The sequence below is a fragment of the Macrotis lagotis genome, chromosome 2 (assembly GCF_037893015.1).
Source record: "Macrotis lagotis isolate mMagLag1 chromosome 2, bilby.v1.9.chrom.fasta, whole genome shotgun sequence".
In the NCBI taxonomy this organism is placed as follows: domain Eukaryota; kingdom Metazoa; phylum Chordata; class Mammalia; order Peramelemorphia; family Peramelidae; genus Macrotis; species Macrotis lagotis.
Window position 1 is genome coordinate 116,751,621 of NC_133659.1, and position 19,133 is coordinate 116,770,753.

Genomic DNA, 19,133 nt, shown 5'->3' on the forward strand with positions numbered 1-19,133 from the left:
GGGTACAATAGCATCTATCTCCCATCATCGTTGTGAAGATCAAATGAGATGATTTTTTTTGTAAAATTCTTAGTACGGGGACGGCTAGGTGGAGCAATGGATAAAGCACCGGCCCTGGAGTCAGGAGTACCTGGGTTCAAATCCTGTCTCTGACACTTAATAATTACCTAGTTGTGTGGCCTTGGGCAAGCCACTTAACCCCATTTGCCTTGCAAAAACCTAAAAAAAAAAATAAATAATTCTTAGTACAGTGCCTTCTACATAGTATGTATAATTTTTATTATTACTTAACCATAAGTATTAGCTCTCAATTTCACTCATTTAGAATATTGCCAAGAATCAGGAAGGTATTTAAAAAAAAATTTAAAAAAACTTTGAGATAAAATAGATGATACAAAGTTTAAGTATAAAAAGTAGTGACATACTTTTCTCACAAGTCTAATCCTATTAACTCTTACTTTACAGTCAATCAAAAAAAGTAAAATAAACCAGAAAATTAGAGAGCAATTATAGGCAGGCTACCGATCAGTGAAAAATGTTAACTTCCAGCAAGAGAAGAGGGAAAAAATTGAAATGAAGATGTAAAAACAAATTAGGAGTTTGAAACCTTTTAGCATGGTGGCAAAGAGTTCCACATTTTAATAGGCCTTGAGCATCTATAGATGTTCATAATATTATCCAGAGTCATCAAGCAAAGGTTAAATGATTTTCATAATATTTTGTTTAAGAATACAGGATAGTTAAAATAACACTTGGATTCTTAAAGAAGTAAAGCCTCACCTACTTAGAAGAAATGGCTATTCTGACTTTTCTTAGACTTACAGAAAGTTATATCTTTCTTGTACTAAGAATTATATAATATGAAAGTATAACTATATTTTGTTCTTAATTAACCCTTGAACCTTAGTTTGAGACCCTACAAGAGTAATACAATGAGATAAATATATGCAGATGATCCTTCTAAATTCCTCTAACCCTGTACTTGACAGGTGATGAAAATAAAATTATAAGCAGCCACTAGGGGAAGAAAGAAGACTAGTTTCTCTTTACTCATATCCTAACCTCTAACCAATCAATCAGGAGGCATTTACAAAACATCAATTATATGGTGAACACAAAGAATACAAATATATAGTGGGATGCTCCCTACTATCAAGATGCAAACATGAGGGATGGGGGTTAAGAGGCAGATGAGAGATCAGGCTTCAAGTAAATGCATAATATGGTCCTTTCATTTTTTAAAGTTCTCTTTTAAGAAGAATACAGGAAACATTATCTTTGGTAGAAAAACATGTACTAGGATAAAATGCAAGTTTCCTAGAATGTTAGATCCTGAACTTCAGGGACTACAAAAGTGCCCATGTAAAAGCATGAACTCCTCCCTTTCCAACTTGCACAACTGATCCTATCTGAAAAATATTTGAAACCCTTATCCTTCTCAAATAAGCCTAACTCTGTCTATTCATGCCAGGAATGCTTTGCCCTGGGAGACTCCACCTTCCTTTGGAAGATGGAAGATTCTGTAACTGGGTACACCCATTCTATATAGTTACTGCCTCCTCCCACAGTGATGCTATCAGTGTGGAGAGAGTAAGATGGGGTTAAGCATCTTCAAAAGGGTAACATATTTAAAGCTTGACCAAAAGTCTTATTGTTTAGAGAAGGAAATTTAACTTGCCTCAAAAGGAAGAAAATAGCACTTTGGGGTTTCAACCTGGGTCCTCTAACTGTAAATCCAGTCTTTCTTCCACTACACAATGCTACTTTGAAATCCCCTGGGAAAAGTTACAGGATATGATATAGTATCAAAGCTCTTTGAATTACCTAGGTAGGATCAAAGTCACAAAATATTTAGGCACCCTAACCTATACTGATTGTTATTTTTCTTTTCTGGTCCTATTCCTGACTTTTTCTGACTTCAAAACCATTATGCTAGCTCATCCTAGAACTTCCCTTAGTATCATGAGTCTCTTTGTCCTGGAATATTGTACCACCTGCCATGACCCTCTCACCCTAGTATATTCCTTCCCAAAATTACACCACACCTTTTCTCAATGGTGAGTTCCTCTGGGAGCCACCATTTTGTAAAGGGGTCCATGCCCATCTACCTTCCTTCTTCTCCAGGCTTTCCTTGTTTCTGACTTCAAAACCATGGCCCCAAGAGGATCCCTTCATTCTCCTACCCCCCCCCCCAGCCCTTCTTTTTCAGATCCCTTTTTATCATTATCTTCCTCCCTATTAAAATGAAAGTTCCATGAAGAGAAGAATAATCTTTTTTAGTTTTGCTTGCATTTGCATCTCTAGTATTCCATTCTTGCTTCCTTTTGAATGTGACCACTGTTCATAGAAGGATTTTAATAAGACAACATGCAATATACCTAACAGATAAAAAGTAACCTGAAGGTCAGGAACAACTCATTTTAAGACCTTCTGACACATATCCCTAGATATGGAATCTAAAACAGGTCATGTAATCTCTCATTAACCTAAGACACTCAGACTTCATAAAATATTTCAAATGAGGTGACATTCTGTCTATGACACTCCTCTCATTTTCTCTAGGGACTTTCTACTCCCTTCAGGAAGAACTATAAAATCTTCTACTTGACTTTTAAAATCCTTCAAAACTTCACATCTTCCTACATTTCCATTCTTCTTAAACCTTCCTCCCCCATCTTGTCCTTTTGATTTTGACCTCCATGATGTTTCTCACATAAGATATTCCAGCTACTGATTGTTGGCATTTCCATCGGCCTATTCCATGCCTGAAATTTTCTTCTTACTCATCTCCTTTTCATATAGAAATATATTGTGTGTATATATATATATATATATATATATATATATGTATGTATGTGTTTAAATATTAAGTAATATTAATATTAAATGTTTATACATGGCTACTTGCATATGATCTCCTCCATAGATTGTAAGCTCCTTAAGAGCAAAGACTGATTTTTCTTTTGTTTTGGTTTGGCGTTTTTTTGGTTGGTTGGGGTTTTTTTTTGGCTTTCTTTGTATTCCCAGCACTTTAGTGTCTGACACAAAGCAGGTTCTTAATATGTGCTTCTTAATGACTTGTCCACATCAGGAGTTCTCTATAGTAATGAAATCATAGGTAGTCACACACACACACACACACACATAACTATCATCAGTATTAATCCAACTAAGAGCCTATATCCAGGCTCTGCTTTCTTTCTTCACACACAGTGGGTATTTTGAAATATCACAGGAAACAAAGGAAGAAATGTCCATCTAAGGCAAGAAGATGAATTTCACTTCTATTCTATCCCCCCCCCAAAAAAAACCTGAGAGCAGGGAAAATTCTCATTGGATCCTCACAATAACCCTTTAAGGTAGGTGCTGTTATTAACCCCTTTTTATGGTTGAGGTTAATTGACTTGCCTAATGTCATACAGCCAGTAAGCATCTGAGACCAAATTTGAGCTCAGGTCCTCTTAACTTCAGATCCAACAGTTTATCTACTGATCCACTTAGCTGCCTCACACTTTCCACAGAGTAGAAAGAGAGCTAAATTTGGCACCAGAGGTCCTGGATTCAAATTCTAGTTCTGCCACTTATGATCTGTATGACCTTGGACAAGATGCTTTGCCCATGTGGAGCTCAGTTTCTCCATCTGCAAAATGAGAATATTTGACTATATGACCTCTATAGTCCCTTCCACCTCTAAATCAAGAACACCAATGACTAACTCAATAAGCACAGCAGCAATATTAAGAAGAAAACAGCAGCTCCTTTTCCTGCCAAAGGAGGTCATCACTCAATGTACATTTGTTAATCATTTCCATTGTTTTAAAAGCTAGGATTACTAAGAAAAGTAAAAAAACAACTCTTGACCTCCTGAAGCTTATATTCCAAAAACAGTTGCTTTTAGAGCTGATGTAAATGCCCCCCCCCAAAATTGAGAAAGATCCAACCTAGATCATAACCAAGTTCTCTCTGCCTTTCCTACATACAAACCTTAAAAAACCAAACACAAAAGCACCTGGAGAGTCCAAATCTGCCTCCAGGCATAAGACAAGATCGCCAAGGCAAAAGACTTAACAGACCACATACCACAGACCACACCTGCTTCCAGGTAAATCAACAAAGAGCACCTTTAATTCGCTCTCTATTTCACAAAGTAAGAGAAGGTGGAGTTGTATGATCTGTACAAAGTGAAGAAATACCTGACAAAAGGGAGACAGACCCAGAGAATGCAGGACCTGGTGATCTTCATTAAGACTTTTCATTTACTCCTCCACAGATGTGAGTTTGTAACAGTAGAGATTCCAGGGAACAAAGTCTACTCTCCTCTGGCTTCTTTTTCTACACTTAGACAAGTACTGACTTTGCACACTGCAATATCCCAAGGACCACCTGGAAACTAAATTCAAACTAGCAACTGTCTTAGAACTCTAAAAAATCCAAGCTAAATAAAGAACTAGGTCAAATAAGTACTAGATCAAATAAGTACTAGAACCAGAAGGGAACACATTTTACTGGGAAACTGAAGTCCAGGGAGTTACAGGAGATTAAAGCACCCTGAGGGAGAGAAAAGGATGGCCAAGTACCACCACCATCTTGTTTGCACATCTTTTCATTAGTTCATGAGCTCCTTGAAAGTAAGGACTGTCTTTTACCTTTCTTTGTATAGCACTTATTACAGAGGGCCTGGCAGATAGATATTTAATATAATAATAGAAACTTGTTGAATTGACCACTGTCTCCTTTTAGGTCTTGATGAAAAGAGCCCACGACCCTGAAAACAAAAGCCTTGAGAATAATAATGCTCTCCAGACCACCAGTTCTGATTCTAGCCCAATCCCTGCAATCATTAACTAGGGAAGCAATTCCCAAAGAAAAGACAGTAATACCAACCAACTGCCAAATACCTGCCATCTAAGGGATAAGAAAGAGAGGCTAGTTGAAATAACAAGACAACCTAAAAAAGACAAGAATTGGTATATCCCAAGAAAGTCAAACCACCTTGATCACCAGGTCCCATCAGAACCTAACCTAGGACCCAGAGTCTCAAAGGGCTGGCAGTGGCACCACCACCACCAGTCCTACATCAAGTCTGAATAGATCATCCTGAATAGCTCAGCAAGTGGTTCTACACTACCACCACCTCAACAGACCCAGCTACTGAAGACCTAGAACTTCTTGCCATCAAATTCCTTGACATTGCCAAATGGTTTTACATCAAAAAATGAAATGATTCTATCAATGAAAATGACATTAAAGAAAATGAATTGTACCTGAAAAAAAATAAAATATTAAATAAAAAAGGAAGACCCTATCAATGTTTTAAGGAAAGAAAAGAAAATGCATTACCATCATTTTTGCCTCTACAGTAAAAGGATCATGAGACCTTTCTATTTGACTGGCAGCTAAAACACTGTACATCTTCTCTCCTTCATTAGAATGTGAGTTGCCTGAAAATAGTCACTGTCTTTTCGACCTGTATTCATAGTGTTTTACATTTTACACATTGTGTTTAATAAGTGCTTGGTGCTTAATGAGTGCTTAAGTGGTATTTAGTAAGTATTTAATAAATGTTTTCATTAGATGGTGTCAATGACTTACCCAAGGCCCCATAGGTGAGAAGAGGCAGAGCTGTTATTTGAACCTAAGACCTCTAAATCCCAGGTTTAATGTTCTCCTAAAGATAAGCTAATAAGCAATTATTAAGCACCTCCTATGGATCAAGGACACATAAGTGCTAAGGAAACAAAATTAAACAATGACCTATGAACAAGCATGAGCTTAAACTCTAATAACAACATATACTTTCATTAATTTTGTAGAGAGCATGAAAAATGGAGGCTCAGAAGAAGTGTAGGCAGAGTTTTCAGGGAACCTAAGATGAGACTCAATAGCTGCTAACCTGCCTACAGCAAATTAGTTAGTCTCTTAGTCTTAAAAAAAAGGTGAAGACTTCATAAAGCAGAAAGAATCTAAGCATAAAGAAAGGACAAGTGAAAACAAGTCTTCATTCGAAGTCAAGATGAACAGCTACATATCAGCTTCTGATATTGTAATGATACCATGTGAGTTGTATTTTTTTAGAAGTGTTATGAGCAGATAATGCAATCATTCCTATAAAGCCAAGTACTTGAATTAGAAGCAAAAAGGAATGAAAACAGGTATGAACTCGTGCCAGCTGTTAAAGTGTTGTGTAATCTGAACTGATGCAATGAAATGTTAATTACTATGCAGGAAAATAAAACTTCCAAAGAGGAATGGCTAAGCTACTTAAGTGAAGGTGTGGACCCACAGAAGCGTGTGTCTGAAAACACACACACACACACACACACACACACACACACACACACACAAACACAAAATCTGGTATTCCTTTTGGCTTTTTTACCTTACAGTCATTTCTGAGTAATACAAGCACCAAGTGAGTCTTCCTTTTCAACAATCTAAAATAGCCAAGCCAAGTCAAAGAATGACCATATCAAACAGAAAATGCAACATTCAGCAGTCCATAGTCATCATCCCTCATCTCACTAAAGAAAGGAGACAGATATATTCCCTCATCTCTTCTTCAGAATATCTGAACAATATCTGTTCCTTTCATTTACATTATTGGAGTCATTGCATTTACTATTTTCCTATTATCTAAGTAATTACAGTTAGTGGCATCAGTTTATGCCAAGCAGTCCCATGTTCTCCTGAATTCTACATTTCAGTTCATTCATGTCTTTCCATTATCTTACCCAGTATAACAAATGTTGGCTAAAAAAATATTTTTACCTCAACATCATTCCTGGCAATTGGTAGTAACCTCCAAAATGAAGATTTCCTGAGTAGCTTGGACTCCAATTGTACAATTAGTTTTCCCATATAGGGATCTCTGCTTGCAAAGGGGGAAATACAAGCTATGATTGTGCATAAGACATATACCTCTAAGGACATACAGTCAAATGTCAAGTGTCTTCAGTTTTTAAATAGTGTTCTTATAACAATAAATTAACTTTAATATGGTGCATTCTCTGGCATGGTGGATAAAGCATTGAATCTAGGGCTGGGTTCAAATACTGCCTCAGGACTTTACTAGTTGATTGATCATGGTCAATTTATTTCATCTCTCTCTGTCTCAGTTCCCACATCTATAAAATAAAAGACTGGACTCGATGACCTCTAAGATCCCTTTCAACTCTAAATCTATGATCCAAATACCCTCTTAAACACAAAGATCATCTAGGGCAGAGGTTCTTAACATGGAGTCCATGAACTTAGATTTGTTATTTGTTTTTTCATTTTGATAACTGTATTCCAATACAATTGGCTTCCTTTGTCATTCTATGTGCTTTATTTTATGAATTTAAAAATATCCTTCTTGGGGGGGGATCCCCATAGGCTTCACCAACTTGCAAAAGGAGTTTTACAATAAAAAAAAGTCTTGTTAAGAACCCATGTATCAGACCAACCCCATAATTAAAGAATGAATATCCTCTACAACATGACCAAAAAGTGGTCATTGGATATCTGCTTAGAAAGCTTTTTTAGCAAGCTTCCTTCATGAAGTTGCCAATTTTCTTATATGGCCATATTTAAAAATCATAGCACCAATTAATCTAGATTCCTATGTTCTTTGGTTAATCTTATGAGAAATATGGGTAAAGGAGAGGCAAGATAGTGGAATAGTAGAAAGTAAGCTACACACACAGACACACACAAACACACACACACACACACACACACACACACACATATATATCCCCTTCCAAAACTTCACCAAACAGACCTAGAATACCAGACCCAATCCTGATTAGGAAAACCAAGATAATGGTAGAGTGAGTCACACAGTAATTCACATACAGCTTTCCAATCCAGCTTCCCCAAAGGAAACAAAGCAGTCTGTGGCTCTAGGGTCTGGGTCTCAAAAGTATTCCAGTTTCCTGGGAATGAAAGAGGTCTGAGGCTGTGTACATGGGCAAGACGAAACCCCAGCTCCATACTGGGGCACTGTGACCTTGAGCAGGAAGCAGAGACAGGTGCCAACTGGCAGCTCTGTTGCTCACTACCTAGTTCTGGATCACAGATCCACAGCAGACTGAGGAGAGACCTGTGCCCAGAGGTGACATTCAAGGGACTGAATGTCCACAGGTGGCTCCTTCAGGTACACCTTCAGGTAAGGAGTCATCTTTGTTATAGGCCCTAGGCTGTGTAATGAGTGAGTAACAAGTTCAAGAGCAAGCAACAGTGACCTGAGGAGCAGAGGAAGGACTCAGGTCTAGCCTTCAGCCTAGTCTGAAGCTAAAGTAGAATCACAGAGAAGGAACCAACAGCTTCCCAGCTGTCCTACAGCAGTATTCCAAGACTCTAGAGGAGGCAAGCCTATGGGCTTGTGGCTCAGACAACCCAAATCAAGAACTTGCAGAGCCCAAACCAAGAAAACAGCTGTAGTTATTATCAATTTGGGAGTACCGTATTTATTACCAACTTGGGAGTCCTGGCAGTTCAAAGACCCTTGCCTGCACTCAATAGGAAAGAAGGTGGTGGCAGGACAAGTCCAGACATTCCCTCCAAGGCTCTAACATCAAAACCAAAGTTAGGAAGTTATCTGGAAGAATGAGCACCAACAAAAACTGTTATGGTGACAGGCTTCCTCAAGACACAAACTCAGAAGAGAATGACTCCAAAACATCAACAAGCAAAGCCTCAAAGAAAAACACAATTTAGGCACAAATTCAAGTAAAATTGTTGAAAGAGTTAAAGTAAAAGTTTAAAAGACAAGTTTAAAAATGTTTTTATAAAGGAAATAAGAGTGCTAGGGAAAAAAAAGAATTGAGAATATTAGAAGAAAGAATTGCAAAGGGAATGCATAGCTTGCCAATAATTGCATCCACCTTTAGTTCTGTACACTTGCAGATTCGGTTTTTTTTTCTCTTTTTCAAACTGAAGCCCCGCCAAGGACTTATTCAGGAACAAGTTCCCTAAAAACTATTTTCTGTTTTTCAGTGATGTCTGACTATTCATAATTCCTTTTCAAATTTTCATGGCAAAGATGCCGAAATGGGTTGCTATTTCCTTCTCCAATTCATTTTATATATGAGGAACTGAAGTAAACAGGGTTAAGTGATTTGCTCAGGGTCACACAGGAAGTGTTTGAGGCCAGATCTGAAGTCAGGAAGATAAGTCTGATTCCAGGTCTGACACTAACCACTGTGCCAGAAGGTAAGAAATATTAAAACAAAAATCAAAAGGTAGATATAATGAAAAATGAGATAAGACTTGTGTAATACCTTAGTACTTAAACATGTTAAGTTTGGTGTCATGTAACTGTGGCATTGTCCAGATTTATTTATGTCAAAGGTTTTTAACCTGGGGTCTGTGAACTTTTCACACACACACACACACACACACACACACACACAATCTCAATAACTATATTTCAGTATAACTGGCTTATTTTTAATCCTAACTATTTTATCCATTTAAAAACATTAGTCCAGACTTGACTGCTAAAGGGGTCCATGAAACAAAAAAGAAGAAGCATTTATTTGGTTATATGTACTTTTGAAAGAAACTATCATGGAACATGACTAGAAAATTGACCTCTGAGTCACACAGCTGGTGAGTAGAGAATTGGGTTCAAGTTCCAACTCTGACAGATATTAACTGTATGACCTGTCTCAGTTGTCCAAGGCATCTCTTAAACTTTGAAAGATTAATGTGTGCTATATGATAATGAAGATTTTCACTTTCCTGTTTTGCTTTTAGGAATGCGAGATGTAGAAACTCAGGAACCTCTCCTCTTTGATCTCTAAGAGACTTGTATTCCATATGACTGTCAGTCTTGTTACTGCAAGCTGTGATTAGTTTGGTTTTTTTTTAGTTTTTTTGCAAGGCAGTGGGGGTTAAGTGGCTTGCCCAAGGCCACACAGCTAGGTAATTATTATGTGTCAGAGGCTGGATTTGAACTCAGCTACTCCTGACTCCAGGGCCTGTGCTCTGTCCACTGCGCCACCTAGCCGCCCATGTGATGAGTTTTAAACACTGTGACACTTTGTTCATCCTTGCCTCGTTAGGGAAATGGCCCAATGTATCACTTTAAAAAATTGCTCAAACTAGTTCTCTCTAAAAAATTATTTAAAATTCCTTTTAGGGAATCATTAGTAACATATGGATTTATTGTATAAATCTCCTCTTCTTCCCTTCCACCCCAACTACCTTTAGAAATCTCTTGAACAGTTTAAGTTAACTAGGTCTTTGAGACTCATGCATTTCAGTTTGGTACCCTATATTGTCTTCTTCTTTCCTCTCCACTCTACCCCACCTCCTTTCCCTCCCTCTTTAGGCATATCTGAAGTACCCACAGATCACTCATTTTGGGATATGCCTGGGCAGATCTATGTAACATGCTTTAATTTGTCAACATTGGGACAGACCCAAGAAGAATAGGCAGAGTAAAATTCCCCCCACATTTCTGGATTTGCTTGCAACATATATAAACACAGAGACTTGTTTTTATATCTGTAATTCAGCCTGTGGAATGAAGGTTATGTTTAGTAGAATAGTAGTCCGGATGTGCTAAAAATGGGGTGTATTGGGTTAGAAGACACTTAAATCTCTGGTACTCAGATTGGGTTTTTCTGTAATTTCTGGACTTGGCTGTGATGAAGGTCAGTTTCCAATAACCTGGATATTGTCTGTTTTTGGGTAGAGGGAATGGAAAGATTGAGGGATAAATTTTTTTTTTTGTTTGCCTGTTTTAATTTCTTTTTAAACAGATCTAGGTATCCCTGCTAGTAACTGCAAGATGGGTAGCTGAAGCTAAAGACAGGAAAATATTAGACTCTGATGCCCAGAACTAGTTTGCCTTCAGCTTTTCTTTTTCCTTTGTTTTGGGGATGCCTAGCACAGCAAGCTTTGCTTTCATTTTGGATAATTATCTTCCGCAGGAGCATTTTACTTTAGGAGAATTTTACTTTCTCTTCTATGAAATATTGTCATTAAGACCTGAACCTTAGAATTGTTTTTCTTCTGATAAGGAAGGATTTCCATGAATCCATCAGGTTTCTCAACCAGTGACTATACATTTGAGAGATGGCAGACTAGAGATGAAGTAATGTACACATAATGAAAAACTTTTTGGATGAGACCAATATCTTCATGGAACTATTGGCTGAACTAAGCAGCCATAACTTAGGCTAAGTATATGTAAACAAAAGGCACATAGCAGGATGTCCTGTGTTTTCTGGCTTAGCACTGTTTTCTTCATGGAATGAAGTTTAATTTAAGTTATTCAAAGTTGGCTAAAGGGATGGTTTTATTGTTGTTTTCTAGGCAGGTTAAGCTGTCTTGGATTGCTTTTCATTCCTGTTTCTTACTTCTTTCCCTGCCACCCCCTCCCCCCTACACCCCTCTACATACTCTTTCAAGCTGTAGAGTATTTTTTTAAGCTATGGAGTATTTTAATGGAAATGGTGCATATTTCTTTCAGAGAATTCCAAGACTCCTGATTCACTGTACACATACCTCCGATATCTGATCATTGTCCAGTCCTGTCTTTTTTATTTTTTGTAACATCTCTTGTATATGCCTCCTCTGATATTGCCACCAATACATCCTCATCACCTTACTCCTGGACCACTGTAATAGAAGTCTGCTGGTTGGTCTCCTGACCTCAAGTATCTCCCTAGTGTAGTCTATTCTTCACTCTGTTTTATCTTTAGATTTATCTTCTTAAAGCACAGGTCTGACCAGGTCATTTCTACTAGTAACTTCCAGTGGCTCCCTTATTATCTTTGGCATTAAATATAAAATTCTTTTTTTTTCTCTTAAAGTCCTTTATAATTTGATCTTTTCCTATCTCTCCAGTCTTCCTACGCTTACTGCTCTTGATATTCTCTTTCTCTGGAGGTGGATAATATACTTCATCATTAGGTCTTTGGAATTGTCTTGATTCATTGTATTGTTGAGAATAGCTAAATCATTCATAGATCTTCATCAAACAATATTGCTATCATTGTGTACACTGTTTTCCTGGTTCTGCTGACACCACTATACATCAATTTCCAGGTATTTTTTCAGAAATCATCCTGCTTGTTATTTTTTATAGCACAATAATATTCCATTAATAATCAGATACCAGTTTTTTTAGTCATTCCCCATTTGTTGGGCATTCCTTTGATTTCCAATTTTTAGCCACCATTTAAAAAAGTGCTATAAGTATTTTTTACAAGGTTATGCAGTTTCATAGCCCTTTGAGCATAATTCCATATTGCTCTCTAAAATGGTTAGATCAGTTCACAATCCCACCAACATTGCATTAGTGTTCCAGTTTTCCTATATCCCTGACATCCCTCATTTGTCATATTAGCTACTCTGATAGATATGAAATAATATCTCAGAGTTGTTTTAATTTGCATTTTCCTGATCAATAGAGATTTAGAGAATTTTTTTATATGACTAAAGATAGCTTTGATTTCTTTGTCTAAAAACTTCCTTTTGATATCCTTTGATCATTTATCAATTGTGGAATGACTTATATTTTTATAAATTTGACCAATTCTCAGTATAATTGAGAAATAAGAACTTTATCGAGTCATTTATTGCAAAAAATTTCCTTATAATTTTGGTTACATTGGTTTTTGTTTGAGCAAAATCTTTTTAATTTTATATAATCAAAATTATCTATTTTACATTTTATAATGCTCTCCATATTGTCTTTGGTCCTAAATGCTTCTCTTATACCTAAATCTAACAGATTATACTACTCTCTCCTTTTTTTTTGGCAAGGCAATGGGGTTAAGTGGCTTACCCAAGGCCACACAGCTAGTTAATCATTAAATGTCTGAGGTCAGATTTGAACTGAGGTACTCCTTGACTCCAGGGCCGGTGCTCTATCCATTGCACCACCTAGCCACCCCTGTTCTTTGCTTTCTTAATTTGCGTATGGTATCGTCCTTTAGGTGAAAATCATGTACCCAGTTTGACCTTATCTCAGTATATGGTGTGAGATGCTAGGCTATATCAAGTTTCTGCCATACTGTATGCAGTTTTCTCAGCAGTTTTTGTAAAATAAAGAATTTTTGTTCCAATAGTTTGAATATCTGTTTATCATAGATGAGATTACAATGGTCATCTATTGTAATACAGTTTGAACCTAATCTATTCCACTGATCCACCACTCTATTTCTTAACTAGTACCAGATGATTTTGATTATTTCTGCTTTATAATACAGTTTGATATCTGGTATGTTCATATTTTTTTCATTGATTCCCTTGAAATCCTTGAGCTTTTGTTCTCCCAGATGAATTTTGTTATTATTTATTCTAGCTCTGTAAGATAATTATTTGATGATTTCACTATGACACTAAATAAGTAGATTAATTTAGATAGAATTGTCATTTTTTATTATATTGGCTTAGCCTAGCCTTGAGCAATATATTGTCAGAGGCAATCATGATTTTTAACTGGTTTTTTTTTATTGATATGGTCAATCATGCTGATAGTTTCCCTGATTTTTCTAATAAGCTAACCCTGTATTCCTGGTATATATCCTGTCTAGACATAGTGTATGATTCTTGTGATAGATTACTATAATATCTTTGCTGGCATTTTTTTTCACTTTAAAAATTTATTTATTTTTAACATTTTGACATTTTGTTTTTCACTTATATACAATAGTAATATGTGGAAAACAAAATGTCAAAATGTTAAAAAATTTTTTGCAAGGCTCTTTAATTCTACAATTCTACAATTTCCCCCCCCCCCCACACACACACAGAAGGCTATCTGACAGTCTCTACATTGTTTCCATTTTGCTAGCATTTTTTTCAAAATTTTTATAGCTATATTAGGTGGAGAAATTGATCTTCCTCTGTTTTAGCATCTGGTTTGGGTGTCAGCGTCATATTTGAGTAGTAAAAGGAATTTGGTAGATAGGACTCTGCCTAGTTGTCCAAATAGTTTATCTAGTATTGGGATTGATTGTTTTTTAAATGTTTGGTAGAATTTACTTGTGAATTCATCTGATCATGGGAAATTTTTCTTAGGAAGTTCCTTAATGGTTTGTGTAATTTCTTTTTCTAAGATTGGGTTATTTAAGTATTTTATTTCTTTTGCTAATTCAGGTTATTTATATTTTTGTAGATATTCATCCATTTCATTTATATTGTCAAACTTATTGGCATATAATTGGACAAAATAGCTCCTAACAGTTTTTTTCAATATTCTGTTCATCGGTGGTAAGTTTACCACTTTCATTTTTGATGCTATTAATTTGTTTATCTTCTTTCCTTTTTAAAAATCAAATTAACTAATGCTTTATCTACTCTATTCCTTTTTTCTAACTGGTTTTATTAGTTCAATGCTTTCTTACTTTAAGTTTTTTTGTTTTTTTAGGTTTTTGCAAGGCAAATGGGGTTAAGTGGCTTGCCCAAGGCCACACAGCTAGGTAATTATTAAGTGTTTTTCTTACTTTAAGTTTTATTAATCTCAACTTTGATTTTCAAGATTTACAATTTGATGTTAAATTGGGGATTTTTGATTATTTTTCTGTTTTTTTAAATTTCATGCCCAATTTATTGATCAAATTTTTTCTATTTTATTGATATAAGCAATTATAGAATGCATTTTCCCCTACCACTTTGGAAACATCTCATAAATTTTGATATATTGTCTCAATGGTTGTCATTTTCTTTAATGATATTATCAATTAATTTTATGATTTGTTCTTTGACCTACTCCCCCCCAAGATTAGCTTATTTAATTTTCAATTAATTTTTTTAAAGAAGGATTTTATTTATTTTGAATTTTACAATTTCCCTCCAATCTCTTTCCCTGCATCCTTCACTGAAGGCAGTCTATTAGTTTTTACATTTTTTCCATGGTATACATTGATCTAAGTTGAATATGATGACTATAGATTGCTTTGATTTCCTCATCTGTAAATTGCCTTTGCAGATCCTTTGACCATTTGTCAATTGGGGAATGGCTTTTTTAAAAAAAATTGACTCAGTTCTCTGTACATTTTATAAATGAGTCCTTTGTCAGAAATACTTGTTGTAAAAATTGTTTCCCATCAATAAATTTTTAATCTCTGTTTCCCATTACATTATTGCATTTACTATTCTTGCTTTCTTTATTTGGTTGTGAGGTTTTTATATCCTAATACGTGGTCAGTTTTTATGTAGGTGCTGGGAAAAAAGGTATATTCCTTTCCATTCCCATTCAGTTTTCTTCAGAGATCTCTGAAATCTGCTTTATTTTTTCATATTATTTCTATCTAATTTTATTTATTCACCTCCCTAGCTTATTTTTTTATATTTTTATTACATTCATCTACTTCTGAAAGAGGTAAGTGAAGGTTCCCCACTATCTATTTCATTATCTGTTTCCTCCTATAACTCATTCAGCTTCTTCAAAAGTTTAGGTGCATTTGACCTTCAATTGTGGAATCAAGCATATAATAACCCAGTTGTAGAGTCTAATAACAATAACAACAACAATAATAATAATAATTATTATTATTATTATTATTATAGCAAAAAACAACATTACATAGCATGGAGACATAGAGGTGTTGAATGACTTGTCTAGGATCACATACCTAGGTAAGTGCCTGAGGGCTGGATTCAAACTCAGATCTTCTTGATTCCATATATCTCATGTGCTATTTTCTGACCTTGGTTATATGTAATAGAAATCTCTAGTTTCATGTACAATTCTCATTTTCTGTTCTGCAATATATTTGCAAAAACTTGTACATTAGTTCAGAATAAAAATTGAAATCCAGCTCTTGTCTTTTAAACTTTTCTAAAATAAAATCAATTTTATTAAACTGATTTAGATGCCATAATTTTTGGCCCTCTCACCCTTCCAAACCCCTTCTTTGAATGATCTTGAGCATAAGCTGTTGTGCCCAAAGTTGATATAGTAATTCATATGTGATTTGAATAGGCTAGCATATATGATATGGGACCCTCATCTCTTTCATTCAGGGTAGTTCACCTCTCTTTAAGAGACCATAATTCTAAAATTACATTGGTGATTTTTGTGTTGTTTTTTGACTATCATATTACACTACTTACTCATACCCAAAGTCCTGATTTTACAGATGAGGAAACTGAGGTCCAGAGAGAGAGAAACTGACATGTTTAAGGTCATAGAAATAATAAAATTGCAAAAGAAGGACTTCAGAACTGAACCCTCTATAATGTACCAGGTTGCTCCCTTGTTTAATTACTCTTTTTCTTTGGGTGTCCCAGACTGCTTGTTACTGAATTAGCTGCTTCCCTGACAGAAGAGTTCTGCAGACTGCTACATCAGCACTCAAGAGACAAGCATTCCAGTCTGCTCATGGCTTAGGGCAGCTCATGTTGCTGCTTATCATGTGGCAGCCTCCTGACTTTCAGGGAGACATGAGACCTACTGCTTTCCTACAATCCTGATTCCCTGGAATTTCTCCCTTAAAATAAGAGTTTTACTGTTTGTTAGCATCTTCCATGAGCATGGCTTTTTTTTTAAATTAAAATTTTTAGATTTGACAATAGATTCATTCATTCTTTGCTACAAAAATGAATCATTGATAGAATCTTGAAAATCCAGGGCTGGAAAGATGCTTAGAGGTCATCCAATCCAGCTCCCCCCCCCCATATTGTCTGAGTCTGACTCTATCGTTCTAAAAAATTTGATTGGTAGGTAAAAGCACAGACTCCTTAAGACTAACTTTACAGCCATTCTATTCCCCATCAATCCATTTCAGTATATCACTAGATTATCAGCTTTTCTGCATTCCCTGATCTCTGGTATAAGCCATCTCCTAGGCTTAGAGCACCATCACACTCCATCTCCAGAACCCCTTCTTCCTTAAGATCCAAACCTCTTTTATTGTCATTGGAGTGAAGTTTGAGATCCCAGATTCTCCAAAAAAAAAAAAAAAAAAGGAATGGAACAGCATGGAGCCAACACAGTATGAGAAGGGAACTAGCAGCGAAAGGGAGAGAAAACTTTACTGAAGTTAAAATACAGTGGAAGAAGTTGGTAGGGATCCGGAAAGATCTCATTTTTCATTATATCTACCTTGTCAATAATCAACACAACAGAATGAGACAGAAGACCTTCCAGAAGAATCATAGAATTCAGAAAATATTTGGGGAGAAGTTGATAGATTCATTTGAAGAGATTTGATGGATTTTTGAAAAACTGATCCAGTGATAACTGTTTTTAATAATTTTTTCTCTTCAATATTAATTTCCTGGGAGCAATTAGAAATTAACTACAAACTACTGTTAAAATTATTACAATGTTGTATTTGCTCTATTTAAATCTCAAAATTAAACAGGAAGAAAATCACATATTCATTTCAGCACTACCTGCCCTAATTATCAAAATAAGGGGATAACACTAGCAGAGCACCTAAATCTGGGACTGCCAGGCTGAAGGGTTTCAAGCTAGTGATTAGGTATTAGAAAGGAGGGAGTAGTGAGTTTGGATTAGGAAAGACCGGAATTCAAATCCTGCCTATGAAATCCATCAATCTCTCAGTCTCGGTTTTCTCAGCTGCAAAATAAGGGAGTTGAACCTGATGTTATCTACGATCACTTCCAACTTTAAATCCATGATCCTATAATTTTCCTTACCACAGCTTAAAGGCACAAAAACACATCTTCTCCCACACTGGTAGGGAACAATGAGCTAATAGGAAATTTGGCAAAACCAAAAGGTTATTCTCATAGGCTGACCAAGAATAGCTTCTCCAGCTCCATCACTATATCTTCACTCTAACAGCAGCACCAGGATAGTAAAGAGGGGGTCCAATCTATACAAATAAAATGAAGTCCTCTCCTTACCCCAGGGTTTGTTCTCAATACTCCTTTTTTGATCCACCTTAATTCAGAGTTTTTATAAAAATGTAAATTCTGTAAATCACTGTATGAGATGATCTTTATGATCCTTTGTATCTCAACATCCTAAGGGATAAAATGCTGAACCTAGATTTGGGAAGTCACAGATATTTGAATCCAAATCCAGCCTCAGATATTTACAAGCTCTGCAATTCTGGGCAAATCATTTATAATTTCTCTCTGCCTCTGTTTCCTCATCAGCATTTAGCACAGTGTCTGGAAAATGGTAAGTACTTAATGGTTATTGAATTGAACTGAATCTATAAAATGAGGATAATAATTGAGGGTAGTTGTGACAATAAAATGAGATATTTCAAATATATGTAATATTCATAAAGTCCTTTGCAAGCCTTAAAGCACTATAAATCCTAGCAAGGTGGTGCAGTGAATAGAGTGCCAAGACTCATCTTCCTAAGTTCAAATCTAATTCCAGACACTTCCTAGTGATGTGATCCTTATCAAGTCACTTACCCTTATTTGCCTTGTTTTCTAATTTACCATGTGTAAAATGTGCAAGAGGAAAGAAATGACAAAACACTCTAGAATCTTTTGTCAAGAAAACCCAACTGGAGTCACAAAGAGATTGACATGACTGAAATGACTGAACAACAAATTATTATTCACTATTATTGCAGTTTTCAGTTTTTTCAACATTTCTTTTTTTAATATAAACAAAGTTTTTCTAGATGATCTTTTTTTTGTCTTTCTTCCTTGAGGAAAGAGTTTTCCTGGGAATTGGTAATGCAATCCAATAAATCCAATTTCAGAAAATATAGTAAAGTAGCTGGTATTATAAAATTAATATGTGAAAGTGTGACAATATTTAGTGAGATTATACTGATCATTAATTGGATTGTGTTGCATATTAAACACTTTGTAGTTAAATAGACCTTTCACTTTAACTTTCCAAAAAAGCCTTGGGCACAAAACAGTTGATTGAAGAATTTTCATTTGTCCATCTAAATTAAAATTCCATTGAAAGATGTTGTATAATTTTCAGAAGAAATTTGAAATGACTAGTTTTAACTTTTAATTTTAGAAAATCTACTTGACAAGTAAAGAAACCTGACAGGTTATGTTACAATAATACACACAATGGATCATGCTAATACTTCAAAACACCAATGGTTTTGAGATCTTATCAATGTTGGTATTTGTTCTAACTATGCTATCAAAAACCCATCTCAGATTATTCATTCTGTTAAATTCTCATCCATTTCCTCCAACAGAGTCAAAAGAGAGAGTCCATCTAAAGTGCC

At 35.6% G+C, this 19,133-nt stretch overlaps 1 protein-coding gene across 5 annotated transcripts in view; it reads right to left on the reverse strand.

Annotated features, from left to right (window-relative positions):
- Window positions 1-19,133, reverse strand: part of PTPN14 (protein tyrosine phosphatase non-receptor type 14) — a 251,889-nt gene that overhangs the window by 161,092 nt on the left and 71,664 nt on the right. The window lies entirely within an intron of this gene.